Source organism: Cyprinus carpio, chromosome A18, assembly GCF_018340385.1.
Source record: "Cyprinus carpio isolate SPL01 chromosome A18, ASM1834038v1, whole genome shotgun sequence".
Classification (NCBI taxonomy): Eukaryota; Metazoa; Chordata; class Actinopteri; order Cypriniformes; family Cyprinidae; genus Cyprinus; species Cyprinus carpio.
The window spans coordinates 26709195-26724537 of NC_056589.1; the positions used below are offsets into that span (position 1 = coordinate 26709195).

Consider the following 15343-nt stretch of genomic DNA (forward strand, 5'->3'; position numbering starts at 1 on the left):
CCTGACCAAGGTAAGGAACGTGCATCGTTCACTGTTAAATAGAAGAGTCTGCAAGGACACAGTTGGTACTAACCATGATAGTCCTTTACCTGACCCAGTTATGGACACATCCTCATTAGCTGAGGAAGAGGATGAGGTAGATTTATTAGCTTTGGTCCAAGGACGGGATCGAGTTGATGTTGAATTAAGACTTGGTGGTCCGGCATCTGGGGTGGAACACGGTCTACAGGAAAGGGTGAGCGTTATGGGACCAGTTCCTGCTAACTGGCCAGGATCACAGGCTCCAGCTAGGGATACAGCCATGTTGCCGGAGCCACAGCTTGAAGCCCTGGTTAGGGTAGATGAGGGTGCTTTACGCAGGACAAGACATGCAAATGCGGGTCAACATCCAAATCTACACCATCTTCCCCGTTCAGTAGGTGGGACAGGTGAGGGCTCCCAGCAGCAAATGCATGGCATGGTGCCAGGCATTTTTAGGCCATGGGATTAGGTAATCCTGAACCTAGTAGTAGGACCGTCGGGGCGACGATCCGTCAGTGGGGGGGTAGAATGTAGTGGGACGAACTTGGGTGTCTCTTTAAATTTGTTCCATCAGTTGTCCAATCATACACATTCACGGTTCTATAAAAGGGGACTTTTAATGCACCGTGTTGTGCTCACCTCTTGTGCGTCATTGCCCGAGGCCCGCCCCTTCCTGGCTTAGACTCTTCCTGTCTTGCAGGTATGTGCTTGCTAGCGAATACAAATTAGTGGTGTGCTTGTGGTAACCAGCATTATTTTGAATCGTAGTTCCCGACATATAACTGTCTCATGTTGCTTGGCGACTGCTTTTAAATGCACTCCCGCTGCATTCCCATACCTTCTTGCCGGTTTGATGTCTGTTTGCGTGTGCGGCTGGACGTGTGATCATAGCTACAATAAAAAGGTATGTGTAGCCATCCCTGTTGATATTTGAGGTGTTTGGTGCGAGGAATAAATGTTCTACTTAAATCCTTTTTAGGTGGAACAGTTTTAAGGAGGACTCATTCAGTGCAGCCTGCGGGCAAACGTATTTTGATGCTGCTGCTTTGTTTATGTTGTTTCATGTCTGTTTTGCAATCTAACGCAGAGGCGTGAGTTGGCGCGGGTATTGGTCCTTTCCATTGGACCAACTTTTCTGCGTTCCTGCTTATTGGACTGTGGAATTTGCAATTTGTTTCAGTTTGTTTTTCATTTAATTGGCACCTGGTCATGAAACTGGGGTGAATATTCAGTTATTTCTTTACAACTTCCCAGGTGTTTTGATTGGTTGGTTTAAGTCTTTATTTGTTTTCATTATATTTCATTCAACTGCTAAGTATTTTATTATTATTATTATTATTATTATTATTATTATTATTTTTATTTCTTTGATTATTTTTCTTTGAGAATTAAATTTGATTAACTGTGTTTTGTTCTGGGAATTGAGGTTTTAGGCAGACTGCTAGTTGGCCCTTGTGTGCGGTGGTGGGACTCTGTCAAAGGGTGCAGTGTGTTCACGTTTGACCTTACTGTGTGTGTGGTGTGAAGTGTGCACTTGGTGTTATGCTTCTGGCAATATAGTAGCCACATACTCATTAAGCTAGCCTATCTGCCTTAGGTAAACCTCGGTTTCCTTTTGTTTTGTTGGTTTTGTATGCCTTCTCTACTTCCATTTATAGTGACGTTTTAAGATTAATATTCATATTTATTGTTGAAATAAACATTTTGTATTTTTGGTATCCACGTCTCTTGCCTCTGTCTTTGGAAACCACATTCCTGTGTGCTTTTAGTAGGTAATTGATCTACAATAATGTTCCCTGTTAACAGGGTGGCGTAGTCAGCTGAGTTAGAGTTTGCCCAATTAACTTCCCGCCACACAAGCATACTGTTGTTGCATGCACTTGTTGGATACAAGCTACATGTACATAAATTAATGAAAAAATGGCACATCTAAGAAACTTTTGTAAGAAGTCTGATAAATAAACCCACATCAATGTGGCGTCACGGGTATTGTCATGAGTCAACAGAACCGACCGATTTCACCAGAAACACTAAAAAAATGGCTAATGGGGCGTCCTTGGTTTGCCAAGGTTTCGAGCTTTGGTTTCTCTCCTTTCAAGGCTTTTGCTCGTGCTATTCTTTACCTGAGTGCACTTGAGCCTCAGGGTCTCCAGCGTGTTGTGTCAGCCTCCATTATTTACCATCCTACTGGCTTCATGTTTTATAACTTAACACAGTTACTACGCTTTTTCTGTGCATCATATTTATTGTTCACTCTTGAATTTCATAACCCTAAAATATTTCCCTCACACTCCACACGAGTTCTAGCTCAGTGTACGTCTTCTAACAAGCTGTAGGTGGTGGAGAGCGCGGTGCCGTGGGACTGCTCTCTCTGATAGCCTAGAGTGAGTGTGAGAGAGTTTGTGTGTGTTCCCTCGGCCGGCCGATGTTGCTGTCAGCTTGTATTTTGCACCGCAGTGACTAATTGACTCCCAGGCCACTGCTGGCTACCCCGTATTACCCCAATGTGTCCTCCTCCACAAAGAGGTTACAAATCCCAACAGCTTGAAGAATTATCATCCCTCTGGACTTCACACTTCGCAGACTGAGAGAGTCTGACCTGAGCTTCAGACGCTGTCTGAGAGATATCCGATTAAAGGAGTAGCTTTGAATGAATCACACGCCATTACTTCTCTTGCACTCCTCACCTCCGTGAACCGCATTCGCCTTGAATCTGTAACACAATTGCACTCCACTCTGTGTAATGTTTTGTTTGTGTCAAACCACCAGGTTACAAGGGTTGCAATACACATGTATTCTATTTTCTAGGTAAGGCAGAAGAAGAAGAGTTCAGTAATGCTTCCTCCACCCCTGCAGGTCGCTTCACACTGTTTTTGGCTGTGAACCACGATACGATTGCATCATCAACACTAGCGCTGTGGTGAGCACTAGCTAGGTAACAGCTAGGAGAAGATGCCAGTTTTTGCTGGCTGAAGGGAATTTTTGCACAGACAAAAAGCAACAAAAATGCATTATTCTATAGTTGGCAAATTATTCAAAAGACTGCTTTCAAGCCAATTTCAACCCATACGGGAGTATGAATTGTACATCTGACATCTATTTTACAGCTTTTGTAAAACTAAGCATCCATAATCACACACACTCGGATCAAAATCAAAAGCAATCTCCTAAAGTTGGTCAAGTAACCATCAATAAGAAAAAAAACAAGATATACATGAACAGATATTAAAATCTGGCCAGTACAGATAAGTTGATAATTAATCATTTTTGGGCGATATTAATAAACGGCCTATAAAAGGCTAGAATTATTTGTCTAAATAAATTACAAATAAAATACTAAAAACTAAAAAATCGACCATTTAAAATGCTAAGTGAATTTAACCAATACAAAATTATTAATGTAAAGATAGAAATATGCAGCATTCCAAAACTTTGGGTCTGTTAAATTTATTGATTTATTTAAAAAAAAAAAAAAGTCTTATCCTCACAAAGACTGCATTTTTTTTTAAACAAACTGTAAAAACTTCCATACTATGAATAGCAACAAGCCTTGAAAAATGTACTATCCAATTAAATTTTTTTCCTTGGCTAAACTTGTGTTCATTTAGACTTGCGCTTATTCAAATTACAAAACAAAGAAACCTCTTTTTAAAGTGTGTTAGCATGCACATTGTTCTAAATGTCATACAATTAGATGTTTTACATTTTAGTTATTGTTTACATAATTTAGATGTTTTACATAATAGTTATACAATGTTTTATATTAGACAAAGCATATAATCCATTTTCTACATAAAAAATAACTTTTCATGCACATATGTCTTAATTTTAAAATCTGCATTGTTATACAAGCAGCAGTCACTTCACATGCAAAACCACGTGTCATAATTCGCACATCAGCTATCAATTTTCATTTACGTATTTCCAGCCTGGTGTAATTTAGTCCACGCATTAAGTTAAGTACACACTCACATACACACTCGCACTCACACACAAATCGGTTTTCAGTCACCATAAAGAATCCCGATAGGCACATGATTAATGTCCTGTCGGGGCTGAATTAGCCCCGCAGCCATCCAGCGGGCGCTTGGAGCCGGGCCCAAAGAGACTCACCCCCACACAGAACCCAGCACAAAAGGGCCAAAGGAAGAAAGGAGAGAACGAGGAAATGAGAGAGGTGAAGAGAGAACAACGGAGGCAGGAGGAATATGAAGGAAGCCAGCAAAATAACTTATGATGCTGCTGCCGAGAGAACGTGGGAAAGGCTGAGAGATGAGCTACAAAAACTAATTTACAATGGCTTTAAAAGCTAAAATTAATGGCAGAGAAACGGGAGCTGTGACTGCTGACGACAGCCGTACCTTTCTTGTAATCCAGTCCCAAAAATGGCTCATTCCATCTGTTTCGCAATTGCTTTTGTTCTTCCTGATAAAGACGAGCAGTTTTCATGAAGTGTGGCTGAGTTGGCATGCTATATGTGGTTAACTCCTCCATGTGAAAATCAATACACAGTTCTGTCTGATGGACAATAAACCAGACTACAAAATTCCTACAGACACCAAGCCATAGTTAGTTAGAGATCAGAGTATTAGAGTAGCTGAACTAACATGCATTTAATAAAAGTGCAAATGCATTTTTGTTATTGGAATTCAGCTTTGTGAACAAAATCTAATTCACTGCAAATAATCATATACATCGCTGTGTTGGAGAATATCGGCTTGTTCTTTTTATTCTCCTCATGCACAATCAACAATTTCCAATCATTTACTGAATTATTTCATCAGATTGCACTTCTCATTTCTAATTTCTCTTTCTAAAGAAAGCGATTAAATGTTTAGTTTTTCTTCACTGCTAATCACTATTAACATCTTTTAAATGGATGGGGGGAAATGGAAAAAAAACACAATGGAAAGCATTTTGAATTATCTGTCAATGTTTTTAGAATTCTGTAAATAGAAATACAACCTCTTATATAACGTAAATCTTATCTGATCACATTGGAGATGCACTGGAATATGTGAGTGCAATCTGGCATAAAAATAAATAAATAACATGCCTATAGCAACAACCTGGAAACCACCCATAACCACCTAGCAACCGTAAGAAATGTTTTGGCAACCACACATGATCACCTAGAAAACATTCAAAAACACAACACCACTAATATTGTAGCAACATCCTATAAGCCACCTATAACAGCCTAGCAACCCCCCAAAACATCCTAACAACCACCACCCTATTACTCATAACTGTATAGCAACATCCTGGCAACCAACTATAACCTCCTAGCAACTACTTATAACATCCTAACAACCACCAAAAATACCCTAGTAACCTATAACAGTATAGCAACAGTATAGTTTTAGTAGGAAATCAGGCAGTCTGCATTGAAATGTAACCAGTAAATCTGCGTCTCCGGCTGTTTCCTCTAAATGTGAGTAAATATTTCACTTTCCGTTTCCTATCATTAATTTCCATTTTTTATTTATTTATTTTGCACTTCTTTCAGTTTGCACTTCCACTCAAGATGTGTGCGTCTTTCAGCTCTGCGGTCTGTGTTTCTAACAGTCTCTGCTCCATTAATCTATCTGTGGGACCATATGGGCGTCATTAGTGTTTATTCTCTGCTGTCCTCATCTCTACCCAATCCAGGCTGGCACTCTCCCGTCACAGGACGGCACTGCCAGGGAGGCCTACCGCACATGCTGTCAAAAACAAGCAACAAAAGCAGGACAAAAAAAAAAAATAGGAGTTTGCTGTCTGCTTGGCTCCTGCATTGTTGTTTTTTTAACCAACCACTACCACCTGTGTTCAGATAAATGCTATTTTGGTGTTTGCCATTTCACTGCCCCATCAGAGACACGCTCATACACACGGCACGCAAACTCCCATCTTCAAAACCCTCGAAATCACAGCATGCTGCGGGTAATTGCCTTCACTTTTAAGTTTGTTTGTGGAAGTGGAGGCGCTAATGACTCCAGCCACAACTTAATTGCTTGAGCGGAAGAAACTGAAAAGCAAAAGCTCTCTTCTAAATGCTCTTATATTCCAAGGAGTATTTATAGAGACAGATTACAGAGATAAACTTCCCAATATTTTACACCTGCTCTGGGAATGTCTTGCTCTCTCATCGTCCCTTCACGCACCTGCCTGGCTTGCCAAGCCGCATGTAGGTGTGTTGGCAGGATGGGAGGTAATTAAAATATATGCAGGTAGCGTCTGTATAATGAGGTTAGCTGAGTGTTGTTTATAGCAGTCTGTCTGTGCAGATCTTTGAACTGCATGAGCACTGAACATTTGTATATCAAAAGTGATTTTTCACATTATTAATACTCATTTTAGGAATACAAAAGTTCACAAACAGTTTGTGTTGTGAGGTATTAATATAGGAGGTCTAATGACAAATGGATAAATAAAATGTTTTTTTTTTTAATTCATGTTTTTAAAAAAGAAGTCTCTTCTGCTCACCCAAAGCTGCATTATATTTTGATAAAAAAAAAACAGTAAAAAACAGTATTGTCACCAAAAGAATATTATTACAATTTAAAATAACAGTTTTTAACTTCAGTTTTTAATTAAAGGCAAACCTCACACGTGAACTGCCAAAATTCAAACAAACACATATTCAAATTTCAAAATTCAAACAACACAGAGACAAAAATTTTTTGGACCAATGCTACACCACAAAAGGAGGCATATTGCTCCACCCCCAGAGCAGCTTTAGGACTCTCTGGACCATTGCCTGGTTTATCTTCTTCCAACATACAGGCAAAACATGAAATCTGCTAAGCCTGTAGTGAGGACTGTAAAGAGATGGACCAACAAAACAGAGCCGGCATTTCGAGCCTGTTTCAACTGCACTGACTGGAGTGTTTTTGAAGCTGCTGCCACTGATCTTGATGAGCTCTCAGATTCTGAAACATCATATAATCATTTTCTGTGAGGTTATATGCATTCCCTACCAGGAATTACTTAAACAACAATGATAAGCCATGGCTTACAACCAAACTAAGCCAGCTTCGTCAGGCCAAGGCGGATTGCCTACCGGAGTGGGAACCTGAATCTTGTACAATCATGCCAGGAACACGCTTGACAAAAGAGATCGGTGTGTCTATTCTGAAAAAGCTGGTAAAACCAGCAGAGGAGCTATTCTAAAAAGGCCTTGGAAAGGCCTGAAAGACATACAGACTCTGTATCACACCCTACACCCATTCTGGCCATCTCTCTACACGACCAGCAACACCTCCAGCAACCCCATCCTACACTTTAGATCCATGAAGATTATGTTTATTGCAAAGCTTCTTTGTTGTTGCCCTTTTCTTCTTTTTAAACCTGTATTTGTTAGTCTGCACCTTGCAGAAGTCGTACAACTACAAACACTGCTGATGTCTATAGAGGTTTCCTCATGCGTAAAATCACACTTGTGTACCTCACATCTGTCTATCTATCTATCATCTATGTTGTAATGAGCAATTATGAAGATTCAAATTTGGCGTCTTCCTTCATTTCTTGCTCATTCTCTCTCTCTTTCCTCTTTTATGACAGCACGGGGCTGCATCGGGTGCATTTTGACTCTAATAACCAATTACAGGACCTGAGCACAAAACACTCAAACTCATCTGTGGATGCCTGGGCCGTTCCAGGCGGTCAGACAAACACTTGCACCACCTGGTTGAGCTAGAATAATTTACTGCGGAAGAGGTTGAAGAATAATAATCAGAACGCTGTCTGAGAGATATCCGATTAAAAGGAGTAGCATTTAGAAGTGAATCCACCGCCATTACTCGCTCCTTCATTGCACCTCCTCACCACATCCTGAACCGCATCTCGCCTTGCAATCTGTTAACAGCCAATTGCGCACCGCCCACTATCTGTCTGCATGGTAATCTCATCTCACTCACATTTTGTCAAACCACACCACGTTTCCAAGGGTTGCGCTCATACATCATCGTTCGGCTATTTTCTAGGCTAGAGCCGAAGCAGAAGATTTTCCGAGTTCACGTCTGCTCATTCCTCCACCCTGCAGGTCGCTTCAACACTGTTTTTTGCTGTGACCACGATACGATATGCATCATTCGAGACCTAGCCGCTGTGGTTGCGAGCACTATCTAGGGTAACCAGCCTATGAAAGATGCCTAGGTTTTTTGCTGGCTGAAGGGGAATTTTTGTTGCACAGACAAAAAGCAACAAAACATGCTATCTATTCTATAGTTGGCAAACTTATTCCAAAGACGCTTCTCAAGCCAATTTCAACCCATACGGGAGTATGACTTGTACATCTGACATCTATTTTACAGCTTTTGTAAAACTAAGCATCGCATAATCACAATCCACACACTCGGATCAAAATCAAAAGCATCCTCCTAAAGTTGGTCAAGTAACCATCAATAATAAAAAAAAAACAAGATATACATGAACAATATTAAAATTCTGGCCAGTATCAGATAAGTTGATAATTAATAATTTTTTGGTGTGATATTAATAAACAGCCTTATAAAAGGCTAGAGTATTTTGGTCTAAATAAATTACAAATAAAAATACTAAAACTAAAAATCAACACATTTAACAATGCTAAGTGAATTTTAAAACCAATACAAAATTATTAATGTAAAGATAGAAATATGCAGTCATTCCAAAACTTTGGGCGTCTGTTAAATTTATTGATTTATTTTAAAAAAAAAAAAAATTCTTATCCTCACAAAGCCCTGCATTTTTTTTTAAACAAACTGTAAGAAAACTTTCCGATACTATGAATGACGAGACAACAAAGCCTTGAAAAATGTACTATCCAGTATATTAATTTTTTTCCTTGGCTAAACTTGTGGTTCATTTAGAACTTGCGACTTATTCAAATTACAAACAAAGAACCTCTTTTTTAAAGGTGTTAGCGCTTCACATTGGTTCTAAATGTCCATACAATTAGAATGTTTTTATCATTTTTAGTTATTGTTTACATCAATTTACGATGTTTTACATAATATTATACAGTGTTTTATATTACGACAAAGCATATAATCCATTTTCCTACATAAAAAATAACTTTTTCAAATGCACATATGAGCTTTAATTTTTATAAATCTGACATCTGCATGTTATACAGGAATGGCAGCATATCACCTTCAACATGGCAAAAACCAACGTGTCGATAATTCGCAACATCAGCTTTCACATCAATTTTCATTTACGTATTTCCAGCCTGGCGTGTAATTTAGTTCCAAAATCACGCATTAAGTTAAGTACAACACTCACATACGCACCGTTCGCACATCTACCACAAAATCGGTTTTCAGTCACCATAAAGGAATCCCGATAGGCACATGATTAATGTCCTGTCGGGCTGAATTATCCCCCGCAGGCTCCGCTACTCAGCGCTGGTGCGCCTTGGAGCCGTGCCCAAAGAGACTCAACCCCCACACAGAATCCCCTGCACAAAAGGTCCCAAAGTAATGAAAGGCAGAAGAACGTATGTAAATGAAGAGGTGAAGAGAGAACAACGGAGGCACGGAGGAATATGAAGGAAGCCCATCAAATAACTTATGCTGCTGCTGCCGAGAGAAACGTGGGAAAAGGCTGAGAGATGAAGCTACAGAAAAACTAATTTACAATGGCTTTAAAAAAACTAAAATTAATGTCAGAGAAAACCGTGAGCTTGTGACTGCTGACGACAGCCGTACCTTGTCTTGTTATCCAGTCCCAAAAAATGGCTGCGCTCATTCCAATCTGTTTTCTGCAATTGCTTGTGTTTCTTCCTGATAAAGACGAGCATGTTTTTCATGAAGTTGTGTCTGAGTTGGTCGCATCGCTATCTTGTAACTACTCCTCCATGTGAAAAAGCAATACACAGTCAATACTGTCTGATGGACAATAACCAGAACTAAAATTTCCTACAGACACCAAGCCATCGTTAGTTATAGAATCAGAGTATTGTACCAGTCTGAACTAACATGCATCTTACAATACAAAAGGTGCAAATGCATTTTTGTTTATTGGAATTCAGCTTTGTGAACAAAATCTCATTCACTGTAAATAGAATTAATCATATACTCACTGTGTTGGTAGAATCTCGGCTTGTGGTCTTTTTATTCTCCTCATTCACAATCACACTTTGCCAATCATTTACGGAATTAATTTCAGCAGATTGCCACTTCTCATTTCAATTTTCTCTTTCTAAAGAAAGCGTTTTTTATGTTTAGCATTTTTCTTCATTGCTCAACAGTTTCACTATTACAATCTTTTTAAATGGATGGGTGGGAAATGCAAAAAACCAAATGGAAAGCATTTTGGAATTATCTGGTCAAAGTTTTTAGAATTCTATAAATAAAAGACAACCTCTTATGGTAACATTAAATCTGATCTGATGCTACATTACGAGATGCACTTGAATATTTGAGTTCAATTCTGGCATATAAAGAAAAAAAAATAACATGCCTATAGCAACAACCTAGAAGAAACCACCCATAACCACCTAGCAACCGTAAGAAATGTTTTTGGCAACCGAACACATGATCACCTAGAAAAACACTCAAAAACACAACACCCATAATATTGTAGCAACATCCTATAAGTCCACCTATAACAGCCTAGCAACCCCCCAAAACATATCCTAACAACCACCCTATTACTACTCATACCTGTACTAGCAACCTCCTGGCAACCAACTATAACCTCCTAGACAACTACTTATAACATCCTAACAACACACCAAAAAATACCCTAGTAACCTTAACAGTATAGCAACAGTATAGTTTTAGTAGGAAATCAGGCAGTCTGCATTGAAATGTAACCAGTAAATCTGCGTCTCCGGCTGTTTCCCCTAAATGTGAGTAAATATTTCACTTTCCGTTTCTATCATTAATTTCCATTTCTTATTATTTATTTTGCACTTCTTTTCAGTTTGCACTTCCACTCAAGATGTGTGGCGTCTTTCAGCTCTGCGGTCTGTGTTTCTAACAGTCTCTGCTCCATTAAATCTATCTTGTGGGACCATATGGGCGTCATTAGTGTTTAATTCTCTGCTGTCCTCATCTCTACCCAATCCAGGCTGGCACTCTCCCGTCACCAGGACGGCACTGCCAGGGAGGCCTACCGCACACGCTGTCACAAACTCGTTCAGACTCAACAAACAAAGCAGGACAAAAAAAAAATAGGAGTTTGCTGTCTGCTTGGCTCCTGCATTGTTGGTTTTTTTAACCAACCACCACTACCAACTGTGTTCAGATAAATGCTATTTTGGTGTTTGCCATTCACTGCCCCATCAGAGACACGCTCATGTACACACGGCATGCAAAAACTCCCATCTTCAAAAACCCTCGAAATCACAGCATGCTGCGGGTATTTGCCTTCACTTTTTAAGTTTGTTTGTTGGAAGTGGAGGCGCTAATGACTCCAGCCACAACTTAATTGCTTGAGCGGAAAAGAAACTGAAAAGCAAAAAGCTCTCTTCTAAATGCTCTTATATTCCAAGGAGTATTTATAGAGACAGATTACAGAGATAAACTTCCCAATATTTTACACCTGCTCTCGGGTATGTCTTGCTCTCCAGGGGTCATCGTCCCTTCACGCACCTGCCTGGCTTGCCAAGCCGCATGTAGGTGTGTTGGCAGGATGGGAGGTAATTAAAATATATGCAGGTAGCGTCTGTATAATGAGGTTAGCTGAGTGGTTGTTTAATAGCAGTCTGTCTGTGCAGATCTGTGAACTGCATGAGCACTGAACATTTGTATCAAAGTGATTTTTCACATTATTAATACTCATTTAGGAATACAAAAGTTCACAACCAGTGTGTTGTGAAGTATTAATATAGGAGGTATAATGACAAATGGATAAAATAAAATGTTTTTTTTTTTTTTAATTCATGTTTTAAAAAAGAAGTCTCTTCTGCTCACCAAAGCTGCATTTATTTTGATAAAAAAAAAACAGTAAAAAACAGTATTGTAAAATATTATTACAATTTAAAATAACAGTTTTTTTACTTCAATATATAAAGCAAACCTCACACGTGAACTGCCAAAATTCAAACAACACATTATTCAAATTTCAAAATTCAAACAACACAGAGACAAAAAATATTTGGACCAATGCTACACCACAAAGGAGGCATATTGCTCCACCCCCAGAGCAGCTTTAGGACTGGTCTCTGACCATTGCCATGGTTTATCTTCTTCTTCCAACATACAGGCAAACATGTAAATCTGCTAAGCCTGTAGTGAGGACTGGAAAGAGATGGACCAACAAAACAGAGCCGGCATTTCGAGCCTGTTTCAACTGCACTGACTGGAGTGTTTTGAAGCTGCTGCCACTGACTTCTTGATGGCTCTCAGATTCTGAAACATCATATAATCATTTTCTGTGAGGTTATATGCATTCCTACCAGGAATTACTTAAACAACAATGATAAGCCATGGCTTACAACAAAACTAAGACAGCTTCGTCAGGCCAAGGAGGATGCCTACAGGAGTGGGAACTGAATCTTGTACGATCATGCCAGGAACACGCTGACAAAGAGATCGTGTGTGTCTATTCTAAAAAGCTGGAAACCAGCAGAGGAGCTATTCTAAAAAGGCTTGAAAGGCCTGAAAGACATTACAGACTCTGTCTCACACCCTACAACCATTCTGGCCATCTCTCTACACGACCAGCAACACCTCCAGCAACCCCATCCTACACTTTAGATCCATGAAGATTATAGTTAATTGCAAAGCTCTTTGTTGTTGCCCTTTTTCTTTTTTTAACACCTGTATTTATTAGTCTGCACCTTTCAGAATCGTACAACTACAACACTGCTGATGTCTATAGAGGTTTCCTCATGCTGTAAATCACACTTGTGTACCTCACATCTGTCTATCTATCTATCATCTATGTTGTAATGAGCAATTATGAAGATTCAAATTTGGCGTCTTCCTTCATTTCTTGCTCATTCTCTCTCTCTTTCTTTCCTTCTTTTATGACAGCACGGGGCTGCATCGGGTGCATTTTGACTCTAATAACCAATTACAGGACCTGAGCACAAACACTCAACTCATCTGTGGATGCCTGGGCTTCCAGCGGGTCAGACAACCATCCCTGCACCACCGGCTCATTGTCTCTGCTGTTTTCTCTCTCTTTCTCCTCTTCTCCATAATAAGTCTGACACTCATATGGATGAAGCAGTACAGAACAAGTGTTCAAACCGAGCTAATCAGTTTAGAATGCAGCCAAGTTATCGAAGAAAGTGGCGAACTCAAGGAAAAGGAACAAGCTGGTGCACTCTACCTAGGAGACAAATTTATCACACGTCCCTGTTTCCCACCCTCTAATATTTTCATTTTCTGCTGAAAAAGACAGGGGAAAAACTTGCAGCTTCTTGTTGTTCATTCACCTCAAATGTCAAAAGCAGCTGGAGCCTAATACGTCACCATCCAGTGGCTCAAATGTGCAAACCAGGGGTAATTTCCTTCAATCACTTGGCTCATTATACTTTTCAAATATTTTATTTACAACACATGGAGCCAATGCTAGTCACACTAGTTGTCTATATTTTGGGGTTATGAAACAATAAATAGGAAGATTTTTTTTTTTTTCAAAGTCGCAAGAATAATGGTATTGTCTTCATACTGTAATCAGCATTAGCTTTAACTGTAGATAATCATAGCTTGACTTGTATTTAATTCCACAGTATAGTATGTAAGTGCAATATTGTTCTCATCAGAACAATAATAAAGATGATAATACTGAGTAAGTTGCATTTTAGACCCAATATTACCTGTTACTTTGAATATTTTTGCTGCATCAATGAAAATAGTTCCAAACAATGCCTCGGTTGAATGAATCACTGTTGTTGAGTGCATTATGAAAAATCAGATACTCTCACTTGATTGGTTCTGGAATAAATCCATGTGTTTAAACGTATAGGTTGAAAATGATCCACTTGTTAATGCACCTCAAATGTGTTCTATGAATCAAGCGTTTTTAAACACTTGAGCTGTGAACGATTCAATGAAACACTCTCATCTCTCATCTTAAACAAATTTATTGAGAATGATTCACTCATTCATTCAAATGTCTCATTTCTGAAGAATCAGCAGCTGTGGCAAAAATCACTCGGTGATTCACTCATTCACTATTCCCTATTTAGCTAAATCTTCTGTCATATCTTAAGGCAAAATTTTAGTCACTATATGGGGGTTTCAAAGGGAATGAAAATGAGTGAATGAATTTGGATGCTAGTCAATGAGCCAGAGCATTTTTTGAAAGAATTGGTTGAGGATGATTTTATTGACTTGCTCGTTACTGAAATCAGTGTGCATTTTGTATTGAATTGGTTGTGAATGCTTTAAATGATTCACTTCAAAAAGACATACTGCAATATGATCTCATGACAGTTTGTATGTATTTTATGTAAAATATGGTTCTAAAAAATGTACATTTATGCAAAATTTATCCTAAATTTAAATTTATCCAACACGAGAAATCCAACGCGTTCATACAGCTCGCTGTAATTTATATAGACGGAGATTGCTTGTTTCCGCATCACTCAAAACATAAAAAAGGTGCATTTTGTGTTTGTAAATGTTACATATTAATACCAATGTATAACACATGAGACCATGATGCACACTACTTGTGGGGAAGTTCATGCCTAGTTGTTAGAGAGTTTGACTCCTAACCCTAAGGGATGTGGGTTTGAGTCTCGGGCCGGCAATACCACAGCTGAGGTGCCCTTGAGCAAGGCATCGATCCCCAACTGCTCCCCCGGGCGCCGCAGCATAAATGGCTACCCACTGCTCCATGTGTGTGGTTCACTGCTGTTGTGTTGTGTGTTACTCTTTCTGCCATCATGCCTTTAACCTCTTCACATTTTTAGTAACAGCCCGCTCTTATATCTCAAAAGTTCAAAGAAAAGTTGACTCCATGGGAAACGACCCGTTAAATTTGTTGGCTACTTAACAAACTATAAAAAACTTTTTACATTCAGCCCAGTTGAATCAAATTTGTAATTCTGACTTGTTTTGGGGCTGTGAAAGAGAACATTTGGTATTGAATCTCTACATAGGAGGCCTTATTTTGAAAGCAGATATTATATATTCAATCAATTTTGTGCAGTCCATTCTTCAGTTGCGCCCTGACAGGCCGACACATCATTAAACAGGCGACACTGTGCTCCCTATAATGGGAAAAGATCAAATGCAGACACCAGAGGCAGGATCAAAGGAAACGATAAACCCATGAAATTACCAGCCCTAGCAAGGTGCAATTGGCGCTGCCAGTGTAGATGCTCTCACAGCCACTGTCCACTTCTGAATTCGATTTTCAGTTCATCAGGAATCTATTAGAGTAGTGATTC

At 39.2% G+C, this 15343-nt stretch overlaps 1 long non-coding RNA gene across 1 annotated transcript; it reads left to right on the forward strand.

Moving 5' to 3' along the window:
* Window positions 1-379: 379 nt before the first annotated feature.
* On the forward strand, window positions 380-1137 carry LOC109048656. Its single transcript, XR_006162514.1, has 3 exons — window positions 380-721; window positions 790-925; window positions 1001-1137. It is a non-coding gene; the product is annotated as an uncharacterized LOC109048656 (long non-coding RNA).
* Window positions 1138-15343: the final 14206 nt, after the last annotated feature.